The sequence below is a fragment of the Lygodium microphyllum genome, chromosome 10, assembly GCF_053477565.2.
Source record: "Lygodium microphyllum isolate KBCC chromosome 10, Lygodium_microphyllum_v1.1.10, whole genome shotgun sequence".
NCBI lineage: Eukaryota > Viridiplantae > Streptophyta > Polypodiopsida > Schizaeales > Lygodiaceae > Lygodium > Lygodium microphyllum.
In genome coordinates this window covers 61,938,981-61,957,286 of record NC_141144.1, presented here as the reverse complement: position 1 = coordinate 61,957,286, position 18,306 = coordinate 61,938,981, and positions in this window count along the sequence as shown.

Below are 18,306 nucleotides of genomic sequence, written 5' to 3'. Positions count from 1 at the left end.
AGCTCTCGGGACAGGTTCATAGTGGACTACTTCTTCGCTTGATGATAAAGTGGAAGAACTTGCCTTCTCCTCCTCCACTGTATGCGGCTCCTCCTTGAACACCACATCACGGCTCGCGATGATCTTCTTTGCCTCTTGGTCATATAATTTGTAAGCCTTCTGCTCATCACTATAACCCAAGAAGATACATTTTCTGCTTTTTGGTTGTAACTTGTTTCTCTTCTCATCTGGAACATGTGCATAACATTCACATCCAAAAATTCTGAAATGTGAGACAGATGGTTTCTTACCAGTGTAAGCCTCATGAGGTGTTTTTCCCTTGAGAGCCTTTGTATAGCTCTGATTTAGAATGTAGACTGCAGTATTAACAGCTTCAGCCCAAAAATGGTTAGGCAATCCCTTGCCCTTTAGCATGTATCTTGCCATCTCCACAATGGTGCGATTCTTTCGTTCCACAACACCGTTCTGCTGAGGTGTATGAGGCGTCATCAATTGACGCTTGATCCCTTTGCTCTTGCAAAAGCCTTCAAACTCCTTTGAGTTAAACTCACCACCACCATCTGTTCTAAATTTCTTCACACTTTTCCCTGTTTCATTCTCAACAAGTATTAGCCATTCTTTAAACTTACCAAAAGCTTGAGCCTTATCACGAAGGAAGTACACCCACATCTTCCTACTATAGTCATCGACAATCAACATAAAATAAGAAGATCCCCCCAAGGCCTGTGTAGGCATCTTACCACACAAGTCAGCATGCACCAACTCTAGAGGAGCCTGTGCTCTATTCTTGCTTTCTTGTGGAAATGCCTTTCTTTGTTGCTTGCCCATCATACAAGCTTCACATGGTTCCTTCAATTCAGTTATTGTAGGTAGGTGAGCAACCATACCTTGCTTTTGCATCTCCTTCAATACTGCAAATCCGATGTATCCAAACCTTTCATGCCAAAGCTTACTTGTGCCCACTCCAGCGGTGGCTGTAAGAGCACTTAGCTCATACAGGTTGTTCCTTCTTTCTCCTTTGCCAATAATTGTGCCAGCACTATCAATAATTTCTGCACTTGTCTTCTTGAACCTCACTTCATGACCAAGATCAGTTATGGCAGCAACTGATAAGAGATTTCTCCTGATTTCGGGAACATACAACACATTTGAAAGCTTTTTGACTTCACCATTTGCAGCAACAAAAGAAATAGTACCTGTGCCCGCAGCAGGGCATTTAGCATCATTTCCAACCGTCACAGTGATGGATTCTTGTAGAGGCTGCATAGAACTATATAGACCCTTCTTGTTGGTCATGTGACGGGAGGCTCCACTATCCAACACCCAAGAGTCAGTGGTAGATTCTTCTTGCGCCGAGGAGCACACTTCCTCAATGGTCTCCATGAATAATTCCAACTCTGCTTCAGCTGTATTGGCTGTCTCTTTCCCTTTACTTTTAAGGGTACCATTCTTTTCATCTGCCTTCTTGACACGACAATCTGCAATTGCATGTCCTTTCTTCTTACATTAGAAGCACTCTCCTTGAAACTTCTTCTTGCCGCCCTTCTTCTTTTTGTCACCATCATTTTTGGTGGAGGAAACACCTTTACCTTTTGCATTGGCAGAGAATGCAGCATCTCCATTGTTGCTTCCTTCTCGGGCTTTCAGCCTCGACTCCTCCTCCATTAATAATGTACAAAACTCCTCAAAAGTCAAAGCTTGTGGTCTCACCTGAGTGTTAAGGGCAGTTACTAGTCCATCAAACTTTTGTGGACAAATCCGAAGACACCTCCGAGCTAGCTCTTCGCTAGTCTTTTGTATCCCAGCGCCAGCCATCTGGTCGCGCAGATTCTTAATCCGAGTGATGAATGCTTCAACTGTCTCTCCTTCAGCAAACTTCTCCGCTGCTAGTTGATTCTCCAAGTTTTGAATCCTTGTTTGGTTTCGTGTTTCATATTGACTCCTTAGTACATTCCAAGCCTCTGACGCTTTGGTTGTATGCTGAATCAAAGTCAAAACACTGTCAGAACAGCTTGTAACTAAGGCACACAATGCATCTGCATTCCTTCGTTTCCAAGCTCGTAGAAGATCTGCATTCGGAGGAATTATCACACTAGGATTTGATGGGTCGGGGGTAGGCTGTGGTTCTGCGTTAGTCCCCAGCACAGTCTCCAGAAGCTCATAAGAATCAAGGATAGTTGTAATTTTGAACTTCCACAAGGTGTAGTTTGTACCATCTAACTTGCCTTCGCTGAAGGTTGGTGGACGAATCCTCAGTGTTTGAATAGCCGGTATAGCAGCACCACCTCCTGCACTGCTTCCTGATGCGGCAGAACCGCTTCCCGGAGTCGACATCGTTTCTCTTTGCTGTTGAAGCCTTTGCCTCTTGCACGCTCTCCGATCTCTAGAGCCCCCTGGGCTCTAATACCATGTAAAATATTACACGGCGCAGCGAACAGAATCTGAGAAAGAGATAGAGAGTACACAACAGATAAGAGGAGAATCAGTAAATTCTTTAACTCCAAACAACTGATACAAAGATGGCTCTGTCCACCCGTGCGCTTCCACTGTGTGAAGCTTAGATGGCGATCTAGACAGAAGATAGGTGAAGAGCTTAAGGCTAGCTGGAACAAGAACTCTGACTGGGTGAAAGATGAGTGAGTGATGGCTGCGAAGGGGTTTAGCTTTTATAGCCCGCGAAGGTCGTTAGGTCGGCTTGCTGACCCGACCTACCATATGAGTCTCCACTAGTCGGCCAAGGAATATTCCCTTTACCATCGGGCCGGGGGCGCTGCCCCCGGACCCCCACCAGGGGAGCTGCTGGCCCCCCTGGGACCCCACAATAGGGGCCCCTTTTAACTCCCTTACACCGCAACTCGATGCAATGCGCCTCGAGTTGCTACCAGCTTAACCACTCCATCTAACCCAAAGATTAGACCCACAATGGTCACCTTTTTGCCATCCGGTCACATAGACCTCATCTGATATACAAGTCAGGACTCCACCAATGTCCGGGCTCACACTTGGCTTCTCCTCATAATGGGGGCCTTACAACTTTGAGCACCATGGATCATTGGTAGCACCTAATGAGGGTGGGGCATTGATCATATCTAACACATCAGGCATCAATACCACTAGAATCAAGATATCACTCCAAACCCGGGTTACTCTATTATTAAATCATAGGTTATAATATCACGGTGAAAAATTATATTCACATGCATCACATGAATTGCATGTTTGATAATTTCCTAGGTATGAACTTAGTTGTGATGTATGTAACAAGCAAGATAATTTCCATCGTAAGATGTCATCATAATAGGTGGAATTGATTAGAAATTGCATCGTAAATTACCAAGAATTCTTGCATAAAGTGCATTGCTCCTTGCACAAGTTCTTGCTTAAAATGCATTTTCAAAGGACATTGAAAGAAACAAAGTGCATGTCCGTATCACAAGAAGGATTCTAAGGTACATGTAATAATTATCTGTAGAAAAGATTAAAGTGCAACTAGACTCATACAATGATCACATAAAGTTAGATCATTCAAGAAGGTTATAGATCGTGTAAATAATTACATAGAGGATAATGTTAAGATTGCATGCATAGAAAGTACCTTCGCATGTGTGGCATAAAATATTGTATGGATTATATCAAAATTGTAAGCATCAAAATGAAGGCATGGCATTACGTTGCATGCATAAAAGTTGTTGGGAAAATTCAATGTTGTTTGTAATCTACCCAATGGGACTAAGATCCATGAATCCCATGTTAAATTCCTTGGTGACTTCAAGAGGGATAGGTAAAAGCTTAAGCGCCTATGAGTATTACTAAGAGGGCTTAAGAAGATTATACTTAAGGTGGAGTAGGACTGTTCTAAGCAAAACCATCTTGACCAACCATAGTCAAGGGGATAGACAATCTTGATCAATTAAGATCAAAGATAAAGGTACATAGGTACTTCAAGGGATCTAGGAGATAACCAGCAAGTTGACCAACTGAGGACGACGGGGTTGTCCATGACCTATTCTTACTAGGAGACCTAAGGTAAGGATAATTAGGGTCGGCAGGGTACAAACTCTAACCCGAAGATAAAGGGGAAACAAGCAACCTAGCTTACCAAGCCCTTGGAATCTCGCCAAGTCGTGAACAATCTAGGATCGAATGCTGGGAGCATTCGGGAAGAAGGAGTCACACCTTAGCAGTTGGTCATACGAACAACCATAGTAATGATCGTGATTGTACACTTAGGTACATTGTTTGAACTTCTTTGCTCAAGGAACTAATTCAAGGCAAAAATTTTAATGCTTCAGGTTAAAAGCCAAGAGGGAGAGGCAGGTTTAGTTACCTCCGACTGTCTACCTAGCCCTATCCAAGGGGGTTGTTAACCACGCCGGGTATATGGACCGAACCCACCACGAGAGGTCTCTCCGTGGGTGCTGCTTGGAGCAAGAGGACGCTTGGGTGCCAGGGGAGGCTCTGGCTGTCAATTCCTTGCCTCCCAATCTCGCACAAGAGGCTGATGTGACTCGAGATGGGATCTCGAGGCCCATGTACTAGTCTACGGGTGGAACTTGGAGCAGCAATCCTGTTGATTGCTGGGATAGCCTTCGGGCATGATACTTGATGCATTTCGAGACTATGATAAATAAAAATCAGATATTTGAAAAAGGAACTTTCTTGACACTGTTTTTGTGTCAATGCCTGAGTTACGTGAAGGAACCTGTGTTTAAATTGATTAATTAAGGAAGTTGCTTTTGCATGTCAAACATAATTTGGTAGGTAACTAGATAACTAAGCAAACCGAGGAAAGTGCCGTGGACGTGACTTGGGTCCGTCCTACAGAAGGGTGGTCTTGGTTAGCTGGGAACTTTTCTCAAAAGACGTGATAACAAGACTATGAAGACCTAGCATAAGTAGAGTTAGAATCCCGATTTATGCTGTTTTAGGTGAACGGAATGGGACTATGCCTTATGGGCAGAGAGGTTGAGCTTCGCATCCCTCTCATTTCCCATTCTCCATGAACCAAGTGCAGCATAAATCCACTTTGACTCTGTTGTTCCTACACAAAGTGGATCATCTGGAGCTCGACGCTAGCTACTTCCTAGAGACTTTGCTGGTAGGAAAGGAACCCTGACTTCAGGTCGATCCTAAGTGGGAATGGCCAGATACTTCCGCTCCTTGGGGCAAACTCGGGAAGACCTAGATCGAAAACCTTGTGACAGACATTCCTTGCAAGTGCCAGATGGCGCTTTCTAGACTCTTTTCCTGATGGGCTGCTAAGACGTGTCCCACAAGTGGACGAGTAGACACGTTACAATCTCTCTTTTTTGTTATAATAGAGTAGATCAATTCAGCCCCTTAATTTACCCTATTCTTGCTTTCCAAAACTCTAAGTGTGATTTTCATGAAAATCTTGAGAGTTTGCTTTCCATAGCTCGTGCTTTTCATGGTAGTTTACTCCAGAGATCAAATGCAATAGTGATGCACCTATACTCCACGTAGTCTCTCCACATCAACATTCTTTTCACCTTGAAAATCAGTGTCACATTCTCCCATGATAGGCTAGAAGGTTAGTTTTCTCATTTACCATTTACTCTTGGGCATGGACACTTACATGGTCACTTGGGCTTGTCCTTAGGACTCTTGGGAAGGGTATTCACACTCTCTTTGAATGTTCTAAGTCTCTTTGATCACTTCTTTCACACATACTTTTTAGCATTCATGATCTAGGACTTGAGAGATCACATGTAGTTAATGTAAACACTTGGGCATCTCAATTTTCTAGCATACCATTGAAATCTTGCACAAACATAAAAGCCCATATCTAAGCTACAAAAGACACATAGTGTAGACTAACACAAAACACTGGCAACAAACTCTCTACTCGATTATCAAAAAACTTATAAGAACTAGAACTATCATAGGTTTTTCATGAGTGGACATGTAGTGCCATGATATCAAGCAACTAGGTTGGCACATCCAAAGTGGGTCCTTGAAGGTTCTACCTATGGAGAGGTATCTATGCAATTACTAAATGTTGCCTCCTCTAGTTTAGTTAGGGTGAGTAGTTTAAAGGGTAAAAAATAAGGGATACCAATAATTTGTAGTTTATAGATGGGTAGGCAAATCTTTGTGGTTGATCAATGGTGAAGAGTTTAGAGAATTGGGTGAATTTTAAGAGAAAACCCTGTTTTGAGCTATTTTGGCCAATTTTAGGTCAAACTATATAAATTTTTGTATATATTACCTATTTTTTGAGTTTTCAAGCTTAAAGTTTTAGAGTGTGACTAAGAAAACCTTCAAAAAATAACATTTGGGCTAAATTTTGCCCCTGATTTTTACTTTAATATATTAAATATTGTATTACAGAAAAAATTTATTAGAGTGTAAGGTTTTACGAACATAACATTTTGAGAACATGAGAAGAATTGTTTTGTTTTTAACCTAGTAACAAAATTGAGTCTAGCTCAATATGAAGATGATAGAGAGCTCTTTTACCAGTGCTGCTATAGAAAGACCATTGGATGATTGATCCATAGGCTAAGGATGTGATCAATAGCTTTGAGTGGAAAAACTATGTGAATTTAAAAAAGAAAGGGAGTAAGGATGTAACTAGTAAGGAGGAAAAGAAAGGAAGAAGATAATGAGGATGGAGAGAGGTAATCAAATGCATAAAAAATTCAAATGGGATATTCACTTTCACTTTTATCAAGAGAAGATAGGATCTTCATTAATTGAATTATTGTCACATTTATGATGACCTGGATTTCTAAGTTTGATGCTAGCCATAAGAATATAATTACAATGACTTATTTACAATTTTAGATATGTTTATTTATCAAAATATAATTTTTAAAATTACAAAATTATTTTTTCTCTAAAGTATTTTCTCTCTCTAAGATCTCTTACAAGGTATTTTCAGGACCTCAAAACTCCCCTAATACTTTCAATGGAAAGATATTTCAATCAATAAATCTTTTTATCAAAAGCCTACATGTATAAATACTATTTGTCCTCTTTTTCCTTCATTTGAAAGCCTTTGTATCAAACATTTTGGACAATAAAAGACATCCAATTTGCTCTTTTTTTGTAGTTGTAGCTTTCATAAGTAATATTTAATTATGTATATTCATTTTTTATTCTTATTTATTTTTTATAATATTTTTTATGTTAGAGATTTATCTCACACTTCAAAAGTATTAATGTTATTTATTATTTTATAATATTTTTATTATATTAGTGATTTATCTCGTATCTTAAAAATATTTTTAATTTTAATTGTATTGATTAATTATTAATAATTTTATTTTATATGAGGATTACCTCACACATCAAAACTAAATTTTATCTTAGTCTTTCTTTTTGTGTGTGTTAGAGTCTTGCCGCACACATCTGGTAAGCCTACTCACCAACTATACAAGGGGTCTTCAACTTCATTGAGTAATCAAAAGAAGGTGGCCATCAAAGAGAGTAGTTAGTGCCATGTTAATCAATGCTATATTCCCTCGTCTACTAAGGAGCGAGGTGCTTGAAGTAGGTAGGGGTAAGATTTGCAAAGTAATGATCTAGTTGTTTGCAAAATGTCTCTGTGCCATTTATGTACTTTTAAGAGATTGCAAGGCACCCATTCCCTGATGGAATCCTCAAATCTGATGGTGAACTCTCGAAGATATGCATTCATGTACTTGATAGGGTATTGCAAGCTTGGAACATGCTGCAATACCCTATCATAATATTTGATATTGGGGCAAAAGACCTAGTAGAGATATGATCTCTCGACAAAGTATGTGCCTTCAAGGAATTGCATGAAGCTAGCAAAAGTGTGATCCATTGTGGGAAGAAGGGCTGTAGGAGGCAAGTACAAGGGTGCTTGGGAGAAAAGAAGTGGTTGGAGAGTTAGAAAATGAGAATGAGGTGAAGTGGCTAGTCTTTATAGGCAATGGACTTAAAATTTTAGTTTGTTGTATTAGAGGCTTATACTCACACTACTAGGATAAGCAAAAGACTTGGATCTACTATTGCTAGAGTTTAAGACTTACACTAGCAGTGTAATACTAAATCTAAGCAATAAAATATTCTTTTTTTGTGTGTTAGAAGCTTGCATCACACTCCCAAAATGAATTTAGATTATGGTACTTGTATTTTTGTAGTGTTAGAGGCTTGTACTCACACTCACCGTACAAATGCTAAACTTATGTAGATTTGCTATCGATAGTATTATCCAAGCTTGTAGCCTTATGTTAGCCTTGACACACTAAATTTTTTATTATAAAATTGCATTGTTAAATGTTGGTTAGTGTGACACCTTAACTTTGGACATGGCCTAGAAGCACTCCTTATCAATTGTCTAGTAAACCCTATGTTCAAAGTTAAGGTTTTCACTACATTCAATAATAAGGAGTGCTTCCAACTGTGAACATAATCTAGAAGCATTGCTTATAAGACACCTCAAAGCACTCATTTCAATCACCACACCTTCATAGTTCAACAACTTTCATAGTTAGACCAAGCACTTGAGTGAGAAGCTTATCTCATAGTACAAAACAAATTTAGAATTTAGGGTTTAGGGTTTAATCTTAAGTTATGTTTGATCTTAGTGTGCTTGTAACTTTTTAACTTAAACTTAAATAGAATGTTTATTATTTTTTAATCTTATTTAATTGAATTAATGAGTCTATTTCAATATACTCATGTAGATGTTATTGTTTTTTCCTTTTAAAAGATCATGGCCAATGTTGAAGAATCCATAGCAACACCTAATGTGCAACATGCATATCTAGATTATAGTGAAGCCCAATAAATCCTTATATAAGAGAAAACAAGATGGAGAAATTAAGATTTTCAAACATAGCACATGTTGAGGAGGAAGATGATGTAGAAGGAGATGAACTCCCCTTGAAGGATGTTAAAAATCTTTGCCCAAACTAGTTTGTGCGCAACATGTTATTTCACACATCAAGCAAAGAAAAGGACACCACCCCTCCAAATCTTTTGGATCTCCAACATATGGGACAAACTAGAGTCCTTCTAGGTAGATTCATTTGGCAAGAAAGAAGTTTCTCCAATAATAATCAAATAGACATCTACTTCATTCAACAATACTACATGTATTATATTTTGAGAAGGCAAGTATATTGAACTAATAAGCTATCAAATGCAGGATTAGGCCAAGGACACATTGTTGATAAGGTGTAAGCACAAAGGGGACATGCTCTAAAACTGCCTTGAAAGAGGCCTATCATGTTACTTCCTGAGCATGAACCAATCTTGAAGATGGCAAGACAAGGTGCCACATTGGTGTCATAAGGACAAATGAAGAGTTATTTGTGCATAACAAAGTGTTAGAGCAAGAAAATGCCCAACTTCAACGTCGCCTGGATGATTTAAGAATGCAAATCATGCAAGTGCAAAGTGGTGCATCTAGTTCTAATCATTCATTAGATTCAATCTTAAGCAACTCACTTGATAGATTTAATATATCAAATTTTGAAAACTTGTAAACACAATACTATGTAACAGTGCAATGCTCCATGTATATAACAATACATGTAATCAAAAAGAAATTTATCATTAGATGAGTAAACTTAATCAATATAAAGTTGTGTTCTAAGTTGTATTTATTATGACTCCTTTATTATGTTCAACGTACACAATGTGCTATGATTACAATGTGCTATGTATACAATAATTTATGTGAATCAATTATGACTTATTTGATTATCTTTGTTGATGGTTTGTGCAGGGTATCTAGTGGAAGTTTGTGCTCATTATAGAGATGTGTACAAATATGTAAGCATAACCTTTGTCAAGACTACAATTTCTTCCATATGTTTCCACTCATAGTACAATAAAAGTATAATCTGACATATGATAAGTTTGTTTTGCACTTTGCAGTCACTCAATTTTGTTGAAGGTAAGCCTAGTATAATATTCCAAGCTTCTCTAAATTCCATGTTTTAGATCATCAAACACCATCACAGTTCCAATCATTGAGAATGAACACGGTGTTTTTGTTATGGCTCACCCCTTGGGACTAATTCATACTCTCTCCTATCCTCACTTTGTCTCCTCCTACTCTCTCTCTCTCTCTCTCTCTCTCTCTCTCTCTCTCTCTCTCTCTCTCTCTCTCTCTCTCTCTCTCTCTCTCTCTCTCTCTCTCTCTCTCTCTCTCTCTCTCTCTCTCTCTTTCTACTATTTGCTCTAGTTATCCTTTCTCTTTTAACTTTCTCTCCTCCTCTCTATACTTTTTGCTCTAGTTACCTCTCCTTTCCATCTTTACTCTCGATTATTCTAAGTGTGAGATACTCTTCAACAGAAAAATAAAGAACTTTAAATTTTCTATGGATTTATTTTGAAGTGTGAGAAAAACTCTAACACAACAAAATAACTTCTTTAAATATTATGATCATTCTAAAGTGGGACGATTTTTCTAACACAAAAGAATGATTAAATTTAATTTAAAAGTTTTATTTATTGATTTTAATTTATATATTAATTTTTAATTCAATTATTATCTATTTTATTTAAATTATATAATTAATTATTTAAATTCTAAATCTTAAACTATTTTCAAATAAATTTTTATTATTAAAATTTAAATTAATTAATCAATTATTTATTCAATAATTAAATTATTTACTATATAATAATCATTACTAATTACTATTATTACTTTAAATTAACTAACTCGCTCTAAATTATTTAACCAATCAACTAATAAATTATCTAACTCATTTTAAAAACTCTAAATTATTTAGGTTCTTTGAAAAACTCTAGAATCACTAAAAATTATACAAATTTCTTTAAAATTTAATTTGATTAATATTTAAAAAAATAAATACTTTTATTTTTTATTTTAATGTAGCTCCCTTATTAACTCAAGCTAAAATCTTGAATTGAAGTGCTTGCACAAATGAAAAAACACAAGACTTCTTTAGTATATAAAGAAAAATATTCAATCAAAAGATATTTGATCAAAATGTAAGCAATATTTAGTCCTTTCTACAAGAGTTGACATGTCACCAAATAGTATAGGCATATTTTTGGGCCTAATATGAAATTTGGCCATTATTCATGGGCAAACGAATTCAGAGTAACATAAAATGCAAGCTAGCTCATGACCATATAGGGAAAACTAGCATGCCTAAGTCCATGTCAAACAAATAAGCAATGAAACATTATCCCTGGTAATTCTTGCGAGAAGGTTGTACAAAAAACAAATTGATAGAATCCTTAGACTACATATAGAACCAAATGAAAAGGTATGTATACTGAAGAGTATCATGCAAATCAATAAGAGATATATAAATGGCAAGAAATCAAAAACTTATGAGAGTGCTTTGGATGGGTGTTGGATGGCCTACTATGAAAGAGGAAGTCCATAATTATGTGAAAATTTGGAAGAGTGCAAAATTACGACACCATTGTGACATGCTATGCTTTACAAAGCTATGGTATATCCTTAATGGGGAAACCAAATCTATAAAAGGAGAGAATAATCAAGTTAGATTATGGGTCATAGAGGGGGAGTATGTCAATGTCCAAGAGAAAACTCATTCTGAACCTTAGGAGGACATTTGTTTGTTGAGATAATGCCCAAGACCATAATGGCAATTGGATTATGGGGGCCAACATTATTTCAAGATGTACAAGAGTTTGTAAAAAGATGTGATTATTTTCAATGGACTAAGACTCAATTTGCAATGATAATATGCCACTAAGACCATGATAAGAGCAAAATCCTTTTATTGGACCCATCAATCCACTTGCCCAATCAAATAGAAGCATAATACATTATAGCCACATAGACTACTTGACAAAATCAGTAGAAGCAAAAGCTACCTAGAAAACTTAGAATTACATGTTTTTTCTATGGAAACATATTTCCCAAATATGGATTTCCTATTGAAATCGTTAGTGATAGAGATACACACTCTATCAATGTTGTGTAACATCTACTCAAAGAGCTCATGGTGATCCTCCAAAAATCATCTCGTTATCATCCACAAGACAATGGCTAAGAGGAAAGTTCTAACAAGATTCTACACAGTCATAACAAGAATCTCAAATCGAGTGGGCAAACAACTAGACTAGATGGATATGGACTCTCATAATGGCTAGATGAACTTGAAAGGCCTGAAGTATGCACTGAAACACAAACAAAAACATCTCTATGATGCTTTTCTCATCAATAAGAAATTCAAAAAAGGGAGATCTAGTTCTATCCTACACTCTTGAATAGCATGTAAAGTCTATGTAATGCCACCAAGCCAAATAGAGACACCATTATTAGTGGGACAAACATGGCAAAGGACTTATGAATATTGTTTCAATTGGAAAAGAGAAGGAACAAATTTCACAATCAATAATAAGAAGGATTTCATTCTCTTCCTAGGAAAGGAGTGCTATTTTATCAACAAAATGACCCAATGCCATGAGGAAGAACCACTACTAACCATCAAGGATCCAAAAGTTAGCCATGGATCAATTTGAATTGGAAATTGTTTCAATTGGAAAAGAGATCAATAAAAGTTCACACTCATTAAGTAGGTTTTTTTCATTCCCTTCCTCCTAGGAAAGGAGTCCTACATTTACCAACAAAATCACCTAGCGAGGATGAAGAACCACTACCAACCATCAAGGATCCAAAAGTTAGCCATGGATCATCCTTAGCTCAATTTGAATTGAAAATTGTTTCAAATAACTATGCCCATGATGCCATGAAAACTATTATTGATAAAAAGAAGGTCTTAAAGGAAAAACCATCCAAATAATGCACTTCCATTTAAAAACAAAATTCCAAATAAAGCACACAAATAGTTTGGATCAAGAAGTAGACATTAGAGCCTCAGAGCATTAGGCATGCATTTGGGTCCCTAAAATTTTGGGAGGCTTGTCATTGAGATACTACATCAAAACAAAGACATTGATTTGAAAAGAAACATACCACTAAATTTTTTATTCAAAACACCATTCAATGGATGGTATAAAGTATTCCCATGATAAAATATATTTGGATACCAAATACATTAATGCAAGTTCAAGAGGGTCAATATGCCATGGCGGTGCCCAAATGTTGCTTTAATTCATTACAAACTCAATCGTAGTAGTGGAAGACAAACAAAAGAAACCAGCCCCCCCGCGCCCCCCCCCCATGCGCTCGTGGCCCCCAAGCTAAAGGAGAGTCCTTCGGCCCAAGTAGACCAACCAATATGTCTAAACAAATTTGGTAGCCTAAACTAGTTTAAAATAAACATAGCTCAAAAATTTGCAATAATGATGAGCATAGGTCAACCTAGTTCTTCCACTAAAATAAACCACCAACCAACTATATGGGAGTGTGACATTGAACTTCAAGTCACTATCATTGGGTCTTGTTAGTCTACAAAGTACAAGCCATTCTACAATCTTACACATTGTGTGATGATCAAGAGGGGGAGTAGGTAAATGTGACAAGCAATAGAAACCTCTCCAAGACCATATATATGGAGTTTGTACATGAAGTTAATAAGTCAAGAATTTTTTTTAATGAATTTTTAAATATTTTTGGGCTAACTTAAGTGGAACTAATGGTGATTATTGAATGTTTGATTTCTTGTTGGTAGGAGCATATAGGCATGTCTAATAGAGTCCAAGTCGAAGTCCAAAAGCCAAGATGTTGTGGAATGATAAATGTCAAATTTTCCCCTGACAAAGCCAAGCAAACCAACCAATACCCCATGCAACCTACCAAATTGTAAACAATGACACCCTAGGAAATATGAATTTTCCAAGAGCTCACAACGTCAAATACAAGGAAACCATCACTTCTTTAAAATGTGGTAATATATGGTCAAACTATGAGTTTTGATGTCTTTGGAGAACTCAAGAGAGGTCGATGTAAGAGCCTAAGGGAACCCCAATGAATAAGGAACATTTGCACCATTTGGGCTAAAACCATCCCTAGACCCAAAATTCAAGTAGCCCACTAGCACACAAGCATTCCATAGCCATATCTCACACATTGCCTATATGTTTCACGATGCACCAAATTTTCATAGTATGCTATATATATTTATAGGAACATATACACTAAGAGGTGAGAAACTTTAGTAGATAGAGAGTTGGTACAACTTCAAAATAATGTGCAAATAATTTTTTATTTGATTCCTCACTACTAAGGACTCCATTCGCTATGCATGATGAGGGGTAAGTTACTTGATCTATACCAAACATGGTTGTGTCAATTGGTTTTATTTTGGTGCATGATTTCATTAGTTTAGAATTAAAAACATATTTGGGTTGATTAAAGTATGTTTGATTGTATGGAGGCCTTCCCCTTGCCCATTAAGCACCTCGGGGAGTTCACTATATATATACATATTCTCTATATAATGTGCGTTCATGGCCTATTTATAAATATCCTAATCTATGAATTTTCCTTGAATAAAACACTACCCTTTTCTATTCAATCTGTAAGTAACCCCTTTATATGACACCCTTCTGTATGTAAAAAATGTATAAAATTGGTGTTTTAAAAACCCCTTATTTTGAACTCACGTTATATATACATATATTCATGAGTGACCCCCCCCCCCTCTGAGTTAAGCACAAAAACTTCATAAAATGTGTAATTAGGCATCTACTTTGCACACTTAAGAGATGGTCCAATTTGGTGTAGTTAGAAATTCAATATGCATTCCAACTACAAAAACGTTTTCAAATTGAAACACATTTTCAAATCCAAATTTAATCTAGGGATTTTTCACTACCAAGCTGTTTCCATCACCCCTATAGCCCCTATCATCCAAGTTTGGTAGGATAAGACCACTTTAGATCCCAAATTTAGCCTAGAAACTATCAGATCTAGCCAAGTGACAAACCAAACAATTGACTCTGATTTCCATCAAAGTCCCCACATGAACATTTGTGACCATAGAGAAACCATCTGACAAGACCCAAACTAGCCTTAGCAATCCTAACAAAAAATGACAAGGTTGAAATCAAAAACTCATTTTCAATGTGCTGGCCACTAGATGTCAGATGGTCTAATGTTACATATAATAGGATGAATCATGTAATAAGGGGTGTTCCTATTCTAGCAATAGTAATAATTATGATTTTGTTTCACCTTCCATTCTCTATTTTTTCATGTGTTCATTTCTATTCATTCATCTACATGGTTTGATTTTTGTCTTACATGATTTGATATATGATGTGATACATTTTTATGATTTTTTTGTTGTCTATGGACAACACAATTTGTGGTTTTTTAGTGTGTTGTATTTGCACCTAATTACACTTGGTGAGATTGAAACAATCCTTCTCTCACTAGTGGGTATTTTACACTTGGTGAGATTGAAACAATCCTTCTCTCACTAGTGGGTATAGGTATGTATGTAATCTCAAGGCACACCTTTAACCACCACTTACCCTAATTTACTAGTGGCATAATGAGTGTGAGTGGCAATGTTTGGCATAATTGAAACTTGTGATATCTTTGGCTTTGTCTAGTATAGCCAATCTTGGTTGGCCAAGTTGCGCTTGCAACCTCCTAACTGTGAGGTTGACCCATAGTAGTCAATCATGCCATCTACATCATTAGTACTCCCTAATCACTTGTCTCTATCCTTGGATCTTGTGGTGCTCTCACCTATTCCACCTTCTTAGGCCCTACCTCTAGCTCCATCTCTAGTGGCTACAAAGGTTCCCTTTACCAAAATCTATGTCACTTTTTTTTAACATGATCCCAATACTCATATTTGACACTTTGAGGTAGCTTATCCTTTAAATTATCTAGAGGTAGGTTGATAATACCCAACAACTCACAATTTTTGAAACTACTATGTGAGAGGAAACCATAAACGTGTTGTGGTAGAGGAATAATGATGAACCACCTATGTGGTAGCCAAGACCACCTTGTTAAATCAGCTCCATTAGGATTGCACTAATCCTCAGAAGTTGGAATGCTTTTACGATGTTTGAAACAAGGGGATGAGGATGTCCAAACTTGCATTACTAAGTTCTATGTTCTACTCCAACAAATCTATTGATTGGAGAGATAACTAAATTCTATTTATGTGCACGGCCTTAATTGCATACTTTGGGTGGCTCTAATTACTAAAGATCTAGCAAATCAATATCAAGAATCTAGTTAAAACAATGCTTTGGTGGAATACTCCTTCATGGGTATCTCTAGTAGCAAAAAGTCAAGGAAGTCTTATAAAATAGCAATGAGAATGAGAACTTTTGGGAGGACATTGAGAAGAAGCCCTGAAAGTCTTAAAAAATAGATAAGATCCAAAAATACTTGGAGAGCCTCACAATTCTGCTATAAAGGCCCTTTGTTGTTCCACTTGTAGTCATCCATTACACCTAATAAACTAGTGATGGTGTGGCATTTGCAATTCAACTTATAATATGAGAGTGTCCCAATATAATGCACATAGTCCCCACTATTTGATTGGTAAGGAACAAGGATGAATGCTCCTGCTGATTGGAATACACCAAGGTCATCTAGTAGGGAAACATCTACCATGTCTTATACTCAATAGCATTTTCCTCCCCCTAGCATGGATCAAGGTGGTCAATGAGAACTAGTCATTAAACCCCTCGTGTATCCAAAAAACAATGTCTCTTTTGCATGTAGTAATGGCATTGTCAATATTTTTTCTAGAATGCTCAAGTAAATAGCACCCAAAAGCAAGTAGATTGAGGCAAGGCACAAATACCTTTGGTAAGTGTGGTCAACCTAGAGGAGTTTCCTAACCTTGTGGTCAATATGGTTACGTGTTTAAGGAAGCAAGCCAAGCAAGCACCAACAAACCAACAAGAGTTCCATGGCTTGAGCGAAGTCATTGAGCATCAAGTGGCAAAGTGATTTGTTGTGGCTCCTACCACAATATTATCTCTAGGTCTAATTCCTCTTTCAAATGATGATTTTGATTTTTCATAGGAGTGGCCTAGTGGGTTGTAGGATCTTGGTGAAATTTTCCAACTCATCGAATGGATGGTGTTCTAACTACCATTGTATTCCATTAATGTTCCCTTTGGGTAGTTATTTGGTTCCAACCTTTTAAGACCATCTCTTTGAAAATCTTTATCCCAATCATCCAACTATTCCGGTTCTAGGAATGGCTACCATGACCATAATTGCAATTGTGGATGAGGTGCAAAAAGCTCAAAGTGCTTGAATGCCACCTGATCCAACTATCTTTGCAATTCCTATTTGATATGAAGGGTGTGTCACTTATAATTTTCTATCGGATAGGAGTTCAAGTGTGAATATCATCATTGTTTGTTAAGAGCTTGGTCTTTTGGAATGGAAACCGGTCTTGCTCCTAGTTTGAATAGAAAATTCATTAGGGCCAAAAACGCTTCAAAAAATGCACTTTTGTTAATCAATGGATTAAGGAAGGGGCCAAAGAGATTTCACCACGCCGACAAAAATATGGTATTCTTGTCTCCTCTGCTTTTGAGATAGTAGAGTTCATTTTGTGGTTTTTCCCTCCTATTTAGCCGAATTCTTCAAATCCTAAAAACTTTTGGTAGTCCCAAAGGCCCTATTAACTAATGAAAGCTGACAAAAAATCTGAGATAGTTAAGTTAATTTAGACCACTTTGAAAATCAAGAGAATTTTCAAAGTTCTTCTTGGTGCTCGTAGTATTTTTAATTTGTCTCCTTGAGGTTTGCCCTTAGATCATTGACCTCTCTCTTTAGGTTTCTTTCTCTGCACATTGTGTGCATGCTTGTTAACTTTTACACGGCATCCACAAGGCATCCTCATTCCATGAACTCTTGCACCATCTATAGAAAAAGTGCAAATGGAGAATGGGAGCCCAAAACATTTACTATAAATGATTTGGTTAAAATGCTCCATCTTGTCGGGGCTCTCATAACGTGAAAAGAATGAAACAGGAGGATATAAAATATCACTATAAGGGACACATCATTGTTTTCAAAACTATGCCTCAAGGTTGGTTTTCTTTGGTGCAACATGTTTACATGGCTAGAGATATGTACTTGGCTCTACGGGAATGCTTTTCGCAGCAAGCACACTATAAGTTTGAGTTGCAAAATATATGTGAATATATTGTTTTTTTGAAGTAAAAGCTAAATAGTAGATTATTGGTTGTAGATATCTTTCCATTGACAAGTTTTGAGTGGCAACCTATAGAGAGGCTCAATGTAGAACATTCCATGCCGTTCATAAAGAATTTGTAGGCATTATTTATGATGATCAAATTGCGAGTTTTTTTAATGAAAGTATACTTTTTGTATATTATGCGCAGTATGTGGTTCCCTCACGAGTAGGTGTGTGTGGATACCTTGAAGATTTGCCATTA